This window comes from Meleagris gallopavo, chromosome 22 (assembly GCF_905368555.1).
Source record: "Meleagris gallopavo chromosome 22, MGAL_WU_HG_1.1, whole genome shotgun sequence".
NCBI classification, from domain to species: domain Eukaryota; kingdom Metazoa; phylum Chordata; class Aves; order Galliformes; family Phasianidae; genus Meleagris; species Meleagris gallopavo.
Genome location: NC_139425.1, coordinates 4,474,479 through 4,493,031, shown reverse-complemented (window position 1 = coordinate 4,493,031; position 18,553 = coordinate 4,474,479). Strand labels below are relative to the sequence as shown.

The window sequence follows — 18,553 nt, the reverse complement described above, 5'->3', positions numbered from 1 at the left end:
AAAAAAAAAAAAAAGCATTTTGCTGCTCCAGAGTACTGCAACTCCCCATTGTACTGCACCATATTTTGTTTATACCCAAAGTCCCCAACAGTCTTCTTGGGAGACACAAGAGTTTATGCCTGTTCTCCTCCAGCTTGTCTCTTCTGCACTCTGATGTCCATGCACTGGCAACCTGAGCACCCTATTGAGCTGTGGATGTCCCTGTTCATTGCAGGGGAGTTGGACTCGACGGCCTTTAAAGGTTCCTTCTGACTCAAAGGGTCTGTTACACTGTTTAGTTCTCAGGAACTTCTGAAACCAGCAGCATAAGCACCAAAAATACTGAAGAACCTTTTGGAGGTTCCTATTTACCCCATCGATCCCCACACCCCTCCAGTGAGCCCGTCCATACCTGCCCTTATAGGGTCAGCAGGGCAATCTTGTCCTTTGGCTCACCTTCAGCTCTGTCTCCTCCCTGAGGACAGGGGTATGAATTAGTTCTGCAATTCCAGGCAGACCATGAGAAGCCTTGAAGCTGGATGCTGAAGTATGTAGGAAGAATGTATATATATTTAGTAAATGGCCATGAAAAAAATAACATCAGAAAACAGAGAACGGAATAAAAAATACATTCTGGCAAGAAGATTGTGTATTTTTATTGTATTTATAATACAGTAATTCTATACTTGAAGGGATCATTTGATTTAGGTAGGACAAATTTCACTGCATTCATTCTCTGAGAGAAAGGCCGAGGTTAAAAGGCTGATGCTCAGGAGTCCATTCCATGCTACCCAGAACAAAACAACTGGAGGCGAAAACTGAACCAACCTTTCCCCAGGGGGGATTTTACAAAATAACACATTCTTATACTCATCCCAGTAAAGCTCTGAAGAAAATGGTATTTAACAGATGTAGTCTTCCAATGGAGGGAGGAAACACAGCATGCTGAATACCTGGAAGTATCTAAAGGAGAAATCAGAGCAAATGCTGGCCAATGAGGATTGTTTGTTGCAGCTTCACCATGATCCTTCATTGAGAAGGGAATGAACTGGCATTGTTGCTGTCAGTAACATTAAAAAAAAAAAAAAAAAGGATAAATTAAACTTAGGAAAAAGAGGCAGAAAATCATTAGCTTGGGGGGTTGCTGAGGGTTTCTATTTCTTGAGAGACATAACGTAGCCAAAAGAATCTCCGGGCTGCAGCTTCCCCCATTGTAAAATAGGTACAAGCTATCAGGTTAATGAGATTTCATTTATTCTTAGGCACTGCTTCAAATTCAGCATCTGCTGTGGACACACAATGAGTATGACAGAACTTCAGTTTGAGCTCATTTTGACTATCTCAGGCTGTGCACAAAATACATGGCAGGAAAACACCTGAACGCTTAGCATCCAGGGTGGAACCTTGCAATTCCACTGATTGCAGTAAATATGTGTTTGTGTCATTTATAATTGCCCAGCTTTTAAATTAAACAGCACAACAATTAGCACGTGGCTGTTCTCCATATGCTTTAACATCCCTCACATCACTAAGCACTTTATATGGGAAATTCTTACACCTTTGTTTGAACAGATTTAAAGCAATCTGCCCCAAGTCTTTCCAAGCTTCTTACACCTTCAGGCACTACCTTCATTCTTTCACTGATTCCTGGGGAAATTCAAAGCTTGGGCTCATCTAAACTCACTTTTCCTTCTGTAGAGAGAAAACTTTCCCTACTGAGGTCATACTGTGGGATCCATCCCTGCAGAAGTTGGGCTACCTTTAAAATATTGTTCAGGTAAGTTATAAAAACACGAAGATCCACTCATTTCTAAAGTTGGACTAGGAAGCTCCAGATTTAAAAGCATTAAAAGGGCAAGAGGCTGGGAGAAAGGGCAGAGAGAGTAGAGCACCCTGTGGGGCTTTCGGTACCTTTTTTTCCTCTTCTGTCAGAAGCCTTGGGTCCCAGACCAGTGTCACACTTCTATCCCATCAGGTAGAGCACAGCAGAGACCTCGTCCAGCCACTTGGTCACAGCATGCCGTTACCTAAGGCAGCCAAAAGTTCAGTGACTGCCTGTGGTTTCAAATCCCAGAACCCATAAAGCACAAACACAGGTTCTCTATGTGAGGCTGTGACCTCTCTGCTCACCAATAAAACATGCCCAAAGTCATAATAAACAAAGCATTACAATTCAGGGTGGCAAGGCATAAACCAGTCATACGTATTTTCTCCCTGGCCACAAGCAAATCTTTGCCTTTACCAAAAACTACCTCGGTGCACTAAGTTAGCAAAACAATTCTGATTACAACATAGGTTAAAAAAAATAAAGTCAAATAAACTTAACCTAAGGTTTCTCATGGGATGCTTTATGTTCTCGTTGTTGCAGAGCAGAATAAGGGCCAGAACAAACATGGAAGGGACACAAGTGTGATAATATAATGATACCTTTTATTAGCTCAAAGAAGAAAAAAAGAATAACAGAGCTTTGCATATATCAAAGGTCCTTTTTCTTCACTTTCAGGATGCAGAAAGGGAAAAACCACAGTTTGTGTATTCCTGACAAAACTCATCTCGTTAGCAGCATGAACTCATGTTGCAGGCTTTTCATTTCTCTGGATAGCCGGCAAAGGGTGGGAAGGGGAAAAAAGGAGTTGCTTTGTAGGAACCAAAGAAACTGACATCTGGTTATACAACAATAAAATTTTTCAGGTCACACTTAACAGCATGGATAATAAACTGGAAAGCGTTGCTGGCTACTTTTGGTGTAACAGTGTGGTAACCTTGTTAGGCTGTTGTCCATGAGCTGCCTGCGGAGCTGCAGCAGAGCACGCAGGGAAGGAGCAGGGACAGACTGACAGGAAATACTCATGCAGGATATGAAGATGCTGAGATCACGGCCAAACAAAGACGTGTGCTGCCATGCTTGTCGGTCTTCAAAGTACAAGGTGAAGAAGTTGGAGAAACAAACAAAAACATACAAAACATACCAAAAAAAACCCTCCACCAAAGCCAAGGAAAAGAAGCAGCACTCAGGAGATGAACCTGTGGATAAAAGAGACGTGCTGGCAGCCCACTGTCTGCTGGCTGTTACCAGGTGCAGCAGAGTTGATGCAGTGGATTAATGATTTCTTTTCCATCCTCTTACATCTTTTTCAGCCCCTGCCATCATTTATTACAGCATCCTTACTTTGCTACTCAGGCTGACAGAAGGGGAATAAACTTTACCCTGCAGGCGTTTTCAGAAGAAATTATCTTTTCCCCAGGAATGGGATCCTAGATGTGGTAATAGCTATCTCTCCCAACAGTTCATGACACTTGTAGCAGATACTTTTTCCCTGGGTATTTCATATATGCCCACCTACATGTAGACAGATCTATTCTACTGCGAACATCTGTTTTTCAACTGTCAGATAGTATTTCAGAGTGTTAGGCTGAAAAATATATTAAAAGATCTATCACTTACATTGATTTCCAAGCATTAAATTTTGACATCTTTGGTGCAGACAGACCGAGACGCTTAAACTGGATTTATCATATGAGAAATAAATAAAGTCCATTTCACCCTTTCAAATGGGATCTCAAGAACTTCCTCAAGGAACAATGGCATATTTTTTCAGTTGACTAAGACAACAAAGGGGTCTAATAAGATTTAAAGTGATTGGAAAGGAGGAGAAATCTCTAAAGGAGATTTCAGGACATAGGCAAAGCGAGATGGAGAGAGGGACCTTTCCTACCATTTAGCTCTCTTATTAACACCCTCCCACCTTCACTTAGTGCAAACCTTATGTCCAATCACTAGCTTCCCTCAGTATTTGTGTGTATTTACATATAGCAGAAAAGCAGTAAGAGAAAGCATGAGGAACCTAATGCAAGACTGGGAGGCAGCCAGCACAATATTGGTGGAACAAGAAAGAAATTGTCAGCTGAGCAGCTCCTTCAAAAGCTGGGAATGGATGTCGCAAACATCTGAAAGGACAAACAGGAAGGGAGATCAGCACAACATAGTGATTGCTGTGGCTCATTAAAAAGTCCCCACCTTATAGATAACTGGTTTGGGGCTCCAGCACTGGCTTTTGACCCCACATCTATGTTAAGCAATGCTGATGAAATAAGATGATGCATTTTAGTAATTTTCTTTCCCCTCTTTCCCCCCATGCAACAGCATTACTCTGAAACAGAGGCATAAAAGAAAAAGGACAGAAATAGGTATTTCTAGAAGGAGCAGTCACTGTGCTCCTAGTACACAAGGCATCACTGGAGGAAGCCGAAGCACCAGAATGTCCCACCCCAGCAGTGCTGTGCACCATCGTGCTGAAATCCAGCACCAGGCCCCATCCCGCTGAGCTCCAGCACGCTGGGATGAACCTTGATGAATTATAAAAGCAGCTCCAGAGAATTTGGGAAAGCTCCACAGCATCGCCTGGACCAGAGTGTAGGATGCATCTACATGGTTTCAAAGGAGGAAAATTTTGCTGATGTTAGGTGAGCCTTTGTTGATTCAGAGCTACTCAGACGTGAGCAGGACGATCGCCCACAGACCGAGAGCCAGCATTTACAGTGTGCCTTCTGGTCCAGAGCAGGGAGAGAGAGAGAGAGAATCAGGCATGGGGTTGATCACCTCTATCATCCCAGCAGCTTTGTGACAGCAGCCAGCAGAGGGGACAGAACAGACCAAAGAGCTTTTGCTTTCTTCCCGATTGCTTTTCTGCATTTCTGTTGGTCTCCTTCCAACCACTGAACAATCTACTGTTGGTTGTGGTAATACACCGAATAAAAATTAGATCTTTTCAGGGTTATTTTAATGGATTGCACAACTTTCATTAAAGATATACTCTGCCACTAAGACAAGCATGAAAAAGATGGCCCCTTGCAGAAGAGTTAGCACTGGTAAACAAATACCCCAAGAATGCCAGGTTGCAAAGTGCCTGCTTGAGAGATAGTCAGCATGTGGGAAACTTTATGGGGCACAGACCATAGGCATTTTCTTTAACTTTTTTGCCAGCTTCATAGGACAAACGTTTCTGAAGACAAGGACATTGCTTAGACTAGTCTGTCAGCAGCAGCTTTTGTAGTTGCACTTTACCTAGGCCTAAATATAAATGTTGTTCCTCTTTACAGAAAACAGATTAGCAAATAAGGGGAAACAGTTTCATTATCAGGTTTTGTCTTTTTTTTCCTCTATCATAAAAGATACCAAATGTGTCAAGAATCTAGTTCACCTGTCCTCACATTGCTGCATTTGTGAAAGACGTACCCCACTTAGATGACAGCCAAGATTGGCCTTGATCCAGGAAACGCAAAAAGAAAGGAAAATACATGAGTGAGCTATACCACTATTTATTGTAGCAGCTCTGGGTCATTCCACAGGTCAAATATTTGCTTTATTGGATTATCAGCAAACGCATGTATGCGTCACACACACACTGAGCAGCTTCTTGTCTCTTTCGCTCTGGCTTATGGGCTAGGTGGCAAGAACACTCCACTTCTTTCCCATGGCAGAGCATGGACAGGCAGCTATGTCCCAGCACCTAAGCAGCCCTATGTTCCTCATCGTGTCCCATCCATTGGGATCCCATTAACTGCAACGGCAGCTTCGTTCCCCTCACAGCAATGCACAGGGGTAACTGGACACCAGTCACCCCCCAGCTATGGAAATCAAAGACAAACCTCCCCTCTCTGGAAGGAGTAAATGCCCTAAATCTCTGTCACTAGCGCAGCTCTTTAAGAGCACAGTAATTCTCCACCAAATTGAATCTTCTCTGACAATTGGCAGCACATCAGAGACAATTCACAGGCATATTTTTTCCCCTTTCCTAACAGGAAATAGGGCTTGTGTTACATTTACAGTGACCTGGAGCTCTGAGGGCAGAGTCATATCTCACCTAAACAAACAGACAGTATTTCTTCCCCGATTAAGGCAGATGGGCTGAAAGAGAGAAGCGCTGTGGCCAGCTGCCCGCAGCAGCCCTGCAGGTGTCAACAAGGTGCAAACCTGCAAACACCAACACAAACATCCCCAAGACACCCCAGACACGAACAGCACTTCAGAAGGTTTGGATCTTAGTTTTCATTATAGCCAAATGATTTTATCATTTCCCATGGACTTCTGCACGGTTTGGACTGGGGTTCCACCACTCAAGCCATGCTGGTAGGGCAAGGGATGTTCGATGTCCCTGTTTCTGCTAAACCCCTGCTTGGAGTCTGTGGAATTTTCCCAGGAGGTTCCCACTTACCTCTGTGGGGACAGGGAGATCATCCCAGGCTCCATTTGTAAGATAGGTAAACTCAAAACTGTGAAATGACTCCGAGGGAAAATAGCTTGCAACAGATGTCACGCTTGTTCAATGTGTGATTGATAGAGAACCTTCAGAAATTATAAATTACACATTCTTGCTTGTAAGACAAATAGCATTCAGATACCATTTCATTTGGATTTCCCCCAAATATAGTACTGTATCTTTTGCCCATAAGCAATTTAGTCCTTGAAAACTCAGAGAAACAAGTCAACCCTGGTGGGGAAATCTACTGATTACAAAACTCCATACCATACACGCATCATACTAAATATGCACATGAAAAGCAGAAGTGAGAAGTCCAGTTTCACTCCCATACACTCAAAACATCCAAGGCACCATAAAAATCTGCACCCTTCACAAAAATCTGTATGTTTCACAAATATCTGCATGCTTCAGCTGCTTGCAGGCAGTGTACTACCAAAAACCTGACTCAGCTCAGCAGCACCCACTTCCCTGACACACAGGAGCTTTGCATTAGATCCTTGGTTTCCCTCACTGCACAAACTTTAGAGCTGAAGGCAATAAGTCTCTCAACCTTACAGATTTTCAGTTTTGCCAGACACCATGAAGAAGCAAAAACTCTGCAGCTTCTCTCCTGCAGGTCTTTGCCTCTATGGTAATAAGGGAGTCAGGCAACAGCTGAAAGTAGAGAAAAAGTGTATACTGGGCTTTTGAGAGTCAGCAAAAGCCTAGCTTTTTGGAAAAAAATAAAAAAAATAAAAAAAAAAAAAAATCCCAAAACACAAACAAACCCACAGGATAGTGGAAGGAGAGAAGAAATCCAAAGTGGGATAAATGTCTTTAGCAGAAGATATTCTCTTAGGAAGCAGAAGAGCGACAGGCAAGGGAGCAATACCGCTGGAATGACTTGTTTTAAGCTGTTGTTTTGGCTTTGTCAACGCAACCACAAGTCTGATCACGTTAAGAACAAACCTCTCTCTCTCTGGCTATTTCCAGGAATCAGCCATCACCAGCTGACAGGAGAACAGCCTCAGCACTGTGGCAGGCCAGTCTCAGTAGGTCTGAGATTCTTGGTTCATTATTTTTGCAAGGGAAACAGCTGTTGACCTTAGGATTTGCAGTGCAACTCATTGTTATGGCACTGAATGGAGGTACTTAGGATGATCATATCTGTTTACAGTAACAGTTACGAAACATCCCCTACGTGTTTCACTGTTAGGTGGAAAAGCAGTGTGCCAGTCAGACGTCACTGCTGCTCATCCAGATGTTCCACATCCATCCCCTTCAATGCATCTCCTAGTCCAGTGCTGAACTTGGGAAAATAGTCAAATTTCAACCCCCTAAAACTACTTCAGGGGCCCCCAAAAACTCCTGCTGAAGCTCGGAGTGAAACCCTATGCCAGCCTCAAACAAGTGAGAATTTTCTGTGACTGTGTCCTGTGGTTTCAGCTGGTTTTGCAATTAAGTTTGTGTCCTAGTTTCATTCTGAATTTCAGCTGATGCCATCTTCAGCTCAGACAAATCAGAGGCTTAAAGCATAACTCAAGGCCGTACCAACCCCTCTCTTCTGAGCTAACTGTTGCCCTACTCTAGGTTTCCTCCCTCTTTTATTCTCTTCCCCTTCTCATTCAGAGCAAACCCCCCTATAAGTCCCTGCAGTTTGCTTTTGGAGCTACCTCCTAAGGACACAGAGACAGCTGCAAGCTTCTCCTTCCACATGCACTCTGAGCAGAAGCTTTGCTTCCAGCCCTCGTGCATTTCTGAGAATAAAAAGGAACTGTGTTCCCTGCCGACGAGCACCATAGAATCACAGAATGGTTGGGTTGGAAGGAACCTTACCACCCATCCAGTCCCAGCCCCAGCAGTGACCTGGCTGTCCCACCAGCTCAGGATGCGCAGGGCCCATCCAACCTGGCCTTGAGCACCACAAAGTATGGGGCACCGACAGCTCCAGGCAGCAGTGCAGGGCCTCACTGCCCTCTGGTGAAAGAGTTTCCTCACGTCTAACCTAAATCTCTCCTCTCCTATTTTAAAACCATTCCCCCTTGTTTAATCGCCATCCATCCATGCAAAAAGTCACTCTGTCACCTGTTAACAACTCCCTTCAAGTACTGGAAGGCTGCAGTATGGTCTCCCCAGAACCTTCTCTTCTCCAGGCTGAAGAAGGCCGACTCACAGCCTGTCTTCACAGGAGAGATATGAAAAGCAGTAAAGATAAACAAGCATTAAAATAAAAGAGAGTGGTTAAGTGCATGCTGAAGGGCTTCAGAGCTTTCCAGGAGTCCAAAGCCACAAAGCTGAAATCTGGCCTAACGTTGACAAAGCAGGGGTCACGAGAGGAGGCCGCACGCTCGTGCCGAAGTTATGCAGATGCAGTTATGTGCTTTTGTTTTCACAGTTAAACGTGTAGCCTCCATCTGTGTAAACAAGGAGCAGAGCAAGCTGACATCGCAGGGAAAATACAGTAGAGAGAAAGAGAGCTGAGCAGGTCTTGGCTACAGAGCAAAGAAACTCAATGGGATTAGGGCTCCAACTCAGATGTGACCTCATTCTCCAAAGCTCACGAAGGAAAAGAACAAACAAAAGGAGGAGAAAGAGGAAAGACCCTGAAAAGTACCAGCTAGGCCGGCAGCATGACCTGTGAGAACTGAATTGGATTTTAACGCAGTGGGCAGTGTGCCCAGGACTCCAGTAATGCTCTATGCTGTACACAGCATTTCAGAGCTCTGACTTCAGGGTCCGGAGCCATCACAGCTGGAGGAAAAGCTCTGCAGGAACCCCACACTGTGCAGTCAGTAAATAAATAAACCTCAGTGCCTTCATGCCTTCACATATTTGTAGGGGTTTTGTTATTAATGGGTAGGTGCATTAAAAAACTAACAAAAGCCACTAAGGTCTTCAGTTGTATTTCCTCCATGCAATCAGTACTCATTATATATTAGCATTTCAGGTTGGACAAGTTGACCTCCAACCTACAGCACTCTTTGACTACCTCTCTAGAAATACATCAGTTTCTCATCTGCTCTCTCCCATCCTGCCTTGTTTTCTCTTAGTCAATATTCTCTATCACTTTCTTCCTTCTCCTATGAGTTTTACAGTGACTTTCTCCAGGGCAGTTTCACACACATCTTATCTGCTAGATAAAACACTGACTGTGTTCATTTGACATTGTAACATGATAGAAAGCACAACAGTGACAGCAGAGCAGCAAGAGTCCTAAGCTGTAGCAAGTAAGGATTTGCTCAAATGCAACAGCCATAGGAACAAAAACAAAGGCAACAAGCTGCCTACCTTCAGAAGGTCTTGAGTATAAAGCAAACAATATACCTTTGCCTTCACTATCAACCCTTAAATCAGACTTCAAACCCTTAAATGGATCCCGGCTCCACCCCCTCCAGTCATTGCAGTACAGTGCATGCAGCTGAGCTCCCGAGTTGGCCCTGCCTTCCCACCCACCAGGTGTTCAGTCACTGCTTCAAGCTGTGACTCGGCATTTTTGCTACAGACACAGCCACATGAAGCACGACATGCCTCAGTAAAAACTTTTCCTTAAACTTCTGATAACCATAACAGCTTGCCCAACTAATGTGATTCTTAAAGAAGTGATTAAAAAGAAATCAGATTATCAAATCCTGAGAAATCCAAGAGCATGTCAGCATTTGCTTAGACTGCAGGGCAAGAGTGCTGCACCACAGGTCTGGAGTGCCTCTTTCCTAGTTGCAAGCATGGGGTCATATGTGGCTTTCATTTTTTTTAAAGCTGCTATGCAACAACAGATGCAAAAAGATTTCCCCTTACCCATATAGACATACACCACTCTAATCAGACCAAAACCAGACAGTGTGGGTAGCCTGGAAAGCCAGCTACATTCTGAGCTGCACTAAAAGAGGAGTGGCCAGCAGGGAGAGGGAGGTGATTGTCCACCTCTTCTCAGCTCCTGTGAGGCCCAATCTGGAGTTCTGTGTCCAGGCCTGGGGCCTCCAGTACAGGGAGGATATGGAGCTCCTGGAGTGGGTCCAGAGAAGGGCCACTAAGATGGTCAGAGGGCTGGGGCACCTCTCCTATGAGAAAAGGTTGAGAGAACTGGGCTTGTTTTGCTTGGAGAAGGCTCCAGAAGACGTCATTGTGGCCTTCTGATATTTGAAAGGAGTGTATAAACAGAAGGGAGAACTGTTTACAAGGGTGAATACTGATAGGACAAGGGAGAACGGTTTAAAACTGAGACAGGGGAGATTTAGGTTAGATATTAGGAGGAAATTCTTCACACAGAAGGTGGTAACATACTGGAACAGGTTGCCCAAGGAGATTGTGGATGCCCCATCCCTGGAGGCATTCAAGGCCAGGCTGGATGTGGCTCTGGGCAGCCTGGCCTGGCGGTTGGTGACCCTACACATTACAGGGGGTTGGAAATGGATGATCATTGTGGTCCCTTTTCAACCAGGCCATTCTGTGATTTGATTCTATAGACAATGAGTAACAGCAGTGATTTATGTGATTTATGACCAGTCTGGTACAGGCAATATACAAGGTGTAAGTAATATCCTAATGTTGTCATCTGTTGTCATATTATTAATAACAATCAAGAATTCAGAAGGTTCCTCTCTCATATCCCAGTACAATATATTTGTGTAAAGAAAGCACATAAAAGTAAAAGTAATTGAAAAAATATGCTCACTGACTGCATACTGTGAGGGTTTAAGCTACCTATAGGTCTATAATCTTATCTTTTTTCCTGTGTCCACAAAATCCAAAAACACCAAAGAAGCAGTTTCAGTGAAAAATCAAAAGTCACTTGAAAACTTGGAAGTCAAAATGAGATGGTGTTTCACACTTCACAAATACAAGGGGTTTGTGTTGCCAGCATACGTCTGCAAAGAGCCAGCCATGTGCTCCGTTCTTTTTATACCTCTGAGCTGTGTAAACTTCTCAAAACTGGAGGGCACATGTCACTTACACTGACATGCAAATCATTACTGCTTTGTCTGCCAGGAAATCTGTGTAAACCAATGCTGAGTACAGGTTCATTCCATCAACGTTTTCACCAACGAGTAAATTGGAAGGTTACACTGTTGACATACCAGATGTTATGCAAACTGCTTTTCAAACCAAGGTTTCCATCTATCCCTACAAATACATAAATTAGACACAAATGGTGTATGAATTTATTTTATTTAAATATGGTAAATCACCCATTTATATACATGCAACAAAAACTGCTGTGTGTAAACTCTACACCTCACACAGTGTCAAAACTTCCTTTTTCACCCAGTACTTTTCATTTTCCTGAAAACAGCGTCATCTGTGTAACTGTTTTCCCCTCAAGACCAACTGTTCTTCATAGTAAGAACATTACATGGAAGCCTGCGTGCCTGAATTAGCACATGGCATTATCAATGGGGCTGAGCACCCAAGTGGGAGTGAGACTACCAAGTATCACGAAGGATATGAGGTTATGTATATACAAGAGTAGTTCAGTACACGACAACTTTAGGCACACCAAGTTTTTAATGTGGATTGATTCCAGTTCTTTAATAACAGAAATAAACAAAACACTACTTGTCCAATGAGACTGGTATTTTGAACTGGTTCTCCTTTCATACTGTGCTTCATTAGTCTCTTGACTAACAGAGAGTAGGGCTAACTCCAGCTAAGCTTACAGATACCTTTAAGTATCTCAGCTGCATTAGAGTACATACAGTCAATAAATGTACAGTTGAAAAGAACATTGTAGAGAGATGGCAAAAGAACAAGCAGAGCAGGAATACTCACCCATATACAAAGATTTAGGCGCACGATGAAAAGCTCCACAAAGGAGGGATCCCCAGAAAAAGATCCTTCCCCAGTGGTACTCAGCCCTTAAATGGGGTCTAGGAGAGGTGGAATGTAGTTCCACCCTTTTGGTCACACAGCTGAATTGCCTTCACCTGTACCCCATGGCTGACCCAGTCCTTGCCTCAGGTGATCAATCAGTGGTTCAGGCCGTGACTCAACAGTCACCATACACTGTAGGCAGAGAAAAAGGTGTTCAGTCCTTGCTCATCCCGGTCTCCCACCAGGATCTTATCTCCAGGATTACCCTATAGTGCCAGTGAGTTCTTGCCATATTTGCAGTGTATGAGTCTATTCTGGTGTAAAGCAGGCAAACCAGACTCATTTCCTAAATTTCTAGATGCAGAGAAATGAGACTTCTTGGAATAACGATGCCTTCTGCCAGTTGTCTCATCTCCTAATCAAAGTAATGTCATATCACATCAGCTTTTCTGCAGTTCTTTATACGCATTCAATATGCAGATGCAGAATGTTTTCAGTACACTCCAGAAAACTCCTCTAAGCTGGAAGATGCCTTGATCAATTCAGTGCCTTCTCAAGCAGCTGAGACACAGGACTGTGTCTTTCCCACTTTATAATTCTTCACTGAGTGCTCATACTGAAATTGTTTCATAACCACATGAATTTGGAGTTTTCATTTCACCCTTGGAAGAAATGTAGAGTCTGGCACGGTGACAAGTATAACAGTGTGTAAAAGCACAATTAACTTGTGCTCCCACCCCATTTTTTTACATTTCTGAGGAAGCTCTGAGATTTCAGAGTGATTGTTTTTACTTCAGAGCCAGCAGCTCACAGTCCCTTCACTTCATCAGCTGGGCACGGGCATCAGCTCCTGTCCCACAGCTGTGCCCTGGCAGTGGGCTTCCTAAGCAAGAAACGAAAGAAAAAAAAAGTCAAAATGGAGTTACATGTGGAACAAACACTATTAGACATAATAAAAACACTATAGCCCCACTTTGGAACTGTGAAAGCAAGGTACCTGAGTGACAGGGAGAGCATGGCTGCACCTCACAGCTCATTTCAGATGTGTGTAACTCCTGGAGCCCAGCTTGGTCTGCTGGGTCAAGTGGAATGAGATGAAAAGTGTGCTCCTATATTTTTTTCCTCTGGGAAACACCAACTTTGAAACTCTTCACGGAAATGTATTAGACTGGTGCTTTATCCAGTTGCTAAAAAATAAAGAAAAAAAGAAAAAAATCAGAAAAAAAAATCTCAAAGCTGCAGAAACATTTTCAGGTTTTGGGCAAATTATTTTTTTCTTTGTATAACCAACTTTTCACTTCAGAATCTGAATTTGTTTACATAAACACTAGGGACCCCAGAGAATAAAGATCAAACACAAATTTTCAATAGGATTGAGTTAGAATATCTCAGAAGATTTCAGTATTTGGTTTGCCAAGTATTTTGAGATCCTGAATTCTCAATTCATCATGGTAAAAGAAAGATGGGTGAAAAGAAAATGGTTTCAAACACATCATACTGATATCTCAGTAGTGAAAATTTCTATGAACTTTTGTATCTTTTTCACTTTCCAAAGGTGACTTTGTTAAAGCAGCATTAAATGTAAGTGCTCCAGAATACTGCCCTTCTATCTGGCTGATTTGTTGTATAAGGGTCAGACTGGTGGGTGAAATTGGTAGTTTCGGAATGAAGGAGCCATTTCAGTAGTTTAAGGATGTCAGATGAGCAAGGCAGAAGTTATCTGTGCTGAACCTGGATGCTGCATCCAAACACTGCCATGTGGCTCCATGGTGGCTCTGGTTTGCTGCCACTTGCATCCAAGTGACAGCATGTGGAACATCTCGCCTTGCTCCTGATGACAGCAGACTCTCCCAGCTCTGTGTCCTCTTCCAACATATCTAAGCAATGCTCTCTTCTCCCTTTCTTCACCCTTTCACTGCCCTTTCTTGGCAGCTACAGGCAGATATCTCACCAACTAGTGCTAGTGCAGGCGAGAGGTGCTTTAAGGCCCTAGTAGTCTTGATGCAAAACACAACCCCAGAGTTCATCTGTCTTAAATTCTCCTGAAGTTTGTTTTAGATACCACTGACTTCTAGGGGAAAATAATTTAAACTGATATCAAGCAGACTGCCACTTCAGAATCGCCTTCACTCAGATCATGGATGGCACCAGGCACAGGCAGGTTTCAGATTTCCAGCAGCGATCAATAGCACTACGTATGCTTTTCCCTTACCACCAACACCATAAAGACATTCTGCCAGACACAATCATCTCTAACCAGCCTGGCAACCTAGAAGCTATCCTAAGCATTTGGTTTGAAGAGCCTGGCTGTTAAAAGAGGAACAGCCAGCTGCAGGAACGGATAAAATTGCATTGAAAAGCAGAACAAAACAACGCCATGCCAAGGCTTTGATAACTCTTTTTCACAAGCCCACAGCCAGCTCTGTGCAGGGCTTAAAGACCATTTAAATAAATAAATAGATAAGTAAAAGTATTCCGCCACTCCTAACAGTTGACTCCTAACAGTCACGGATTTAAAGCACCACACACTTGATACCCACAGGAAAGGGAAGGGGATGGGGTGGGTTTTATGTCATGAGATTTTGTTCTGTAGATTCTGATTTTCTTTCTTTTTTTTTTTTTTAATCGTTCATTTTTAATGGAGTTATACCAGAACATCCTCAAGATCTGCAGCGGTTTGCACCTGTGGTTAGCAGGCCGAATAGTAGCATGTTTTGTTTTCCATGTAGCATTAGAGATGAGAGGGCAAGAGCATGGCTTGGTTTTACAAGACTTGGAGGGGCACTTAGGGCCCATACAGCCCCTGTTTGGCTGCCTAAAGCCTCCTCTGGTCATAAAGTAATGTGGAAGGCTTGTAATAACAGCTGGTGACCAACACACGTATTTTTTCATTAACCACTTTAAAGTTACTTCAAATTCTATAAGGTTTTTACTTAAAATTTAAAGAAATATTAAATTAGGACAAACAATTACATGCAAAAAAAGGAGGTAAAACTTCTCATGCGACCAAAGAAGCAAGGCAGACAGCTTTTCAGTTCACACGCTTCCTAAAGACAGTTTGTTTTGGATACACTCAAACAACCTTTACAAATATTTTTGCAGAATGTTTTTAGAATTGTCAGAAAACAAAAATAGTCCATTATTCACATAGCCTTGCTAGTAAGTTCCGTGATTACAAAGGACACAACTCACGTGTCCTGCAACAGCTGTACTCCATCTAATTCACCTAGTTCAGCTTTGGTTTCCTATTGGTTTGGCAACTCTGAAGGTCCAGAATATGTTGTGGATAACATTAGGCACAAGAACATAGGTAGAGTTTAGACTGCCTGCAAACAGCCTCGAATTCACAGAAATTTTCCATCTGTAGAAGGGCTGCTGCCCTTCCAGGAATAGTGCCACTCTACTCTTCCTCTTCCTTCCCATTCACCAAGGCCTGTGTTCAAACGGTAGATGGGCTCTGCAAATGACACTGAAATGCATACATGCATCACAGTGGTGCTAAAGAATAAGGCAGGACTGATATCAGGTGAAGGGAAAGAGAAATGCACCAAGGAAAAAAACTCGGGAGTGATGAGTCAACTAACTCCTCAGAAAGACAGCAATGAGATGAGATGCTCTGGTGTCAAGAGGAGATATGATTCATAGCAAAATTCATATGAAATATGAACCCAGGACCCAGTGTTCTCTGCCATCTCTGGGGATGACGGAGTGCACGTGAGGGTTTCACCAGGAGGAAACTCAGCTTGATGTATGTGGTCACGTCTTTCCTGGAATGCATGGCTGTCATTCATCAGGAAACAGAAGAGGAACTAAATGTGACTATACAAAATCTGTGCTTTCTCATAAACCTTTTATGCAGTTGTGTATTTAAATCCAAACTCAGCTGTGGAGCTTGCTTTGTGACTTACGTTCAGTATCTGTGACCATCACAGATGTTTGTGATGACAGTTTGTTCCCAAACTGCTCCTTTGCAATAATGACTGCTGTAACACTGAAGGCTGAATCTCACTCTGCCCGAGGAGCCCAGTATCTAAATGCAGGGCAAGAGACAGAAACAAACAAACAAGAAATAAGAGAGATCTGTGAGACAATCATGGGAAGCAGTAATCTCAGAACATCATGTTCCCCAGCACTGACAACCCTTTCTATAAGCATCATGGCAAAGTTTCATTCTCTTACACAAAAAAAAAAAAAAATCTATATTTTGAATGTTTTGTTACAAATTTGATCATTCACGTGATCTCTGAGTGGAGAACAAAATTGAGAAATAGGTTATCTTAACATACAAATAACTCATAGGATATTTATCTTCTGGCTTGGTCTCCCAAGCAGTTTGATAATACACACACACACGCACTTAATTGTATGCTTTAAATGCACTGGTATTCATGCTGTGCCTGATGCTCATTATGAAAATACATCTTCTGGGTAAACGGATGTTTTTATAAGACACAGTTTTACTTCTGATTATGGACATGATCTTGTAACTGTTTCTAGCTTGTGAGGTTACAAGTCTGTACTATATCTGCATTAGGATGAAAGATCTTTCATATATGAAAATAAAGTGAACAAAAGAAGTTGACAAAGAAACGTTAGATGATCTCTCAGATCATCCAGCTCTCAGCTGTACTCAGTGGAAATAATCCAAATAATGTCAGTAGAGACAAGTACTAAATATAGACCGATGGTCTGGAGGTACTGGCATATTTGATTTACACTGCAGAACTGTAACTTTTGAAGTTCTTTGAGATATTTGGATGCAAAGTCCAGTTAAAGTGCAGGCTTTGCGTCTCTGTCTGTCACTACAAGACAGTGTGACTCAGTCTGTGTTCCCATACACAGGAAGGACAGATAGACTGGCCACAGAGAAAGGGGAGAGTTTAATCCATTCACCACTGTTCTCTTCCAAGCAGGGAGTGGAATTATGGGGGAGGAAACAAGGCCAACCTCAGCTCAGCTTGCTGGCAAGAGCAGCTTAGGCTGTGTGGGGTAGGATAAGGGAAGGCAAAGAGGCCTCCTGGGGTTTAATGGCCAGCAGCAAAACAGTGGCCTCCCTCAAACTGGAGGAAGCAGGAAGGAGTGTGATTCCAAGAGGTACCGAATTTCCTGCTCAATTTAGCCAAAGGGTGATGCAGTTTGCATGCTGCCTACTGCCCTGGGAGATGCCTGTGATCATAACTTCATGCAGAGAGATACAAAGGCACCCGGTATTTTAAAACGAAGGTCTGTAGGCAGGTATAGATCTGAAACTTCCATGTGGCACCGTGGCATGCATGGAGGCTATTTTTAAGAAGCCTCAGGCAGTGGCTCCCAGGAGGAGATTCTTAAGCCCCATCCCCATTATGGGAGATTTTTGTCTACCCTCCAAAACACTGAGCTGCACAGAGCTGTTTGCCACTAGGTCACTTGTTCAAAATCTGTCATGAATAAAGTGTTTACTACTTAATAACAAGAGTTTGGTGGCTGACAACAGCTGCCTGCTGCATTGATTCAGACCCCATTGGGGGGCACTTTAAAAACCTACGTAAAAACCTCAGTGCTATACAAGACCTACCAGCACAGCAGCCCACATGCAGTGCCAGCAGTGCTGTACCACCAGCGTTGCCCAAAGCAGGCTAGGAAAGGATTGTCTGACCACTGCTTCCCCGAGGACCTCCAGGGAAATTAGATGTATCTCATGAGCTTCTCAATCAGCAAAAACTGGAACAAAAACAAATAAAACAGTTGGTGGTCTCAACAGTGTTTCTTGAGGGCAGTCACCCATGTTACAAAAGCTCTCCTTGTGATGGGCACTAATTGTTCCCCCTTGTTAATGCTCTTAGCAAAGAAGTCAGCAATGAAATTGCAATGGAGAGTAAAGGTCAGGCAGACAGAAGTGTTTGGGTTCCTTGCCTCATATAAAAGGAGCCTGAATTTCCACTGCGACCAATGTGAACATTGGTGCCTGTGTAGCAACCAGGACCTGACACACCTGGCCCACATTTAATCACTGCAGTGACTGTCAAAATGTTGTTGCTATTTGAAATTTGTCTGTAAAGGAAGGGAAAACAAGCATCTCCAGAAGTTTGCTCAGAGCTTTTGTGGAACACTCAGCTCCCCTGGAGGCATTCATCTCAGTCATCAGTTGGAGAGAAAGAACTGGAAGCCTGCCTTCCAACTCTAAAACCTCCAAAAATTGGCCAAAATGGGTAGTCACGAATCTTGGCCTGTGTATCCAAGTCACCTTGTGTACCAGCTCTGATGGCAGGACCTCTCTCAACTCATGCTAGTCACCTCAATGTCAGTCTCTAGTCCAAGCTGCTCACTGTGGGGAGGCATCTCTCCACTGATCAAGATGGATGCTTCACTCAGATCTGAAGCTTCAGGCTTCAGCCACAGTTGTCAGGTCAGAGTTAGAAAGCAGTACGGGTCCTTTGTTGTTTGGCTGCAACAAGGCCGCCAGCTTTGCTTCTCCCCTTACACTGTGTGTTTCCAAGCCAAGTAATCCTAATGTGTCAAATCACTGCTAGTACTTATTCCTGGTC

The 18,553-nt window shown here is 43.3% G+C and overlaps 1 protein-coding gene and 1 long non-coding RNA gene across 4 annotated transcripts in view; both read right to left on the bottom strand.

Moving 5' to 3' along the window:
• Nucleotides 1-593: 593 nt before the first annotated feature.
• LOC146542946 (uncharacterized) lies at nt 594-9,609 on the bottom strand. Of its 3 annotated transcripts, XR_014887759.1 has the most exons (5): nt 9,510-9,601; nt 6,195-6,325; nt 2,949-3,927; nt 1,891-2,006; nt 594-1,039 (listed from the first exon to the last, which is right to left on the bottom strand). It is a non-coding gene; the product is annotated as an uncharacterized LOC146542946 (long non-coding RNA). The 3 variants fall into 3 exon arrangements; XR_014887758.1 differs by lacking the exons at nt 6,195-6,325; nt 9,510-9,601 and having other exon boundaries at nt 598-1,039; nt 2,949-6,166; XR_014887757.1 differs by lacking the exons at nt 2,949-3,927; nt 6,195-6,325 and having other exon boundaries at nt 599-1,039; nt 9,510-9,609.
• Nucleotides 9,610-11,368: 1,759 nt separating this feature from the next.
• The window catches only part of LOC104913998 (uncharacterized), a 286,339-nt gene continuing 279,154 nt past the window's right edge, over nt 11,369-18,553 (bottom strand). The window contains exons 14-17 of the mRNA XM_085241696.1: nt 17,584-17,729; nt 15,938-16,059; nt 13,027-13,216; nt 11,369-12,912 (exon numbers count right to left, since the gene is read on the bottom strand). The gene's annotated coding sequence lies outside the window, so the exon portion shown is untranslated. The remainder of the gene's footprint in view (nt 12,913-13,026; nt 13,217-15,937; nt 16,060-17,583; nt 17,730-18,553) is intronic.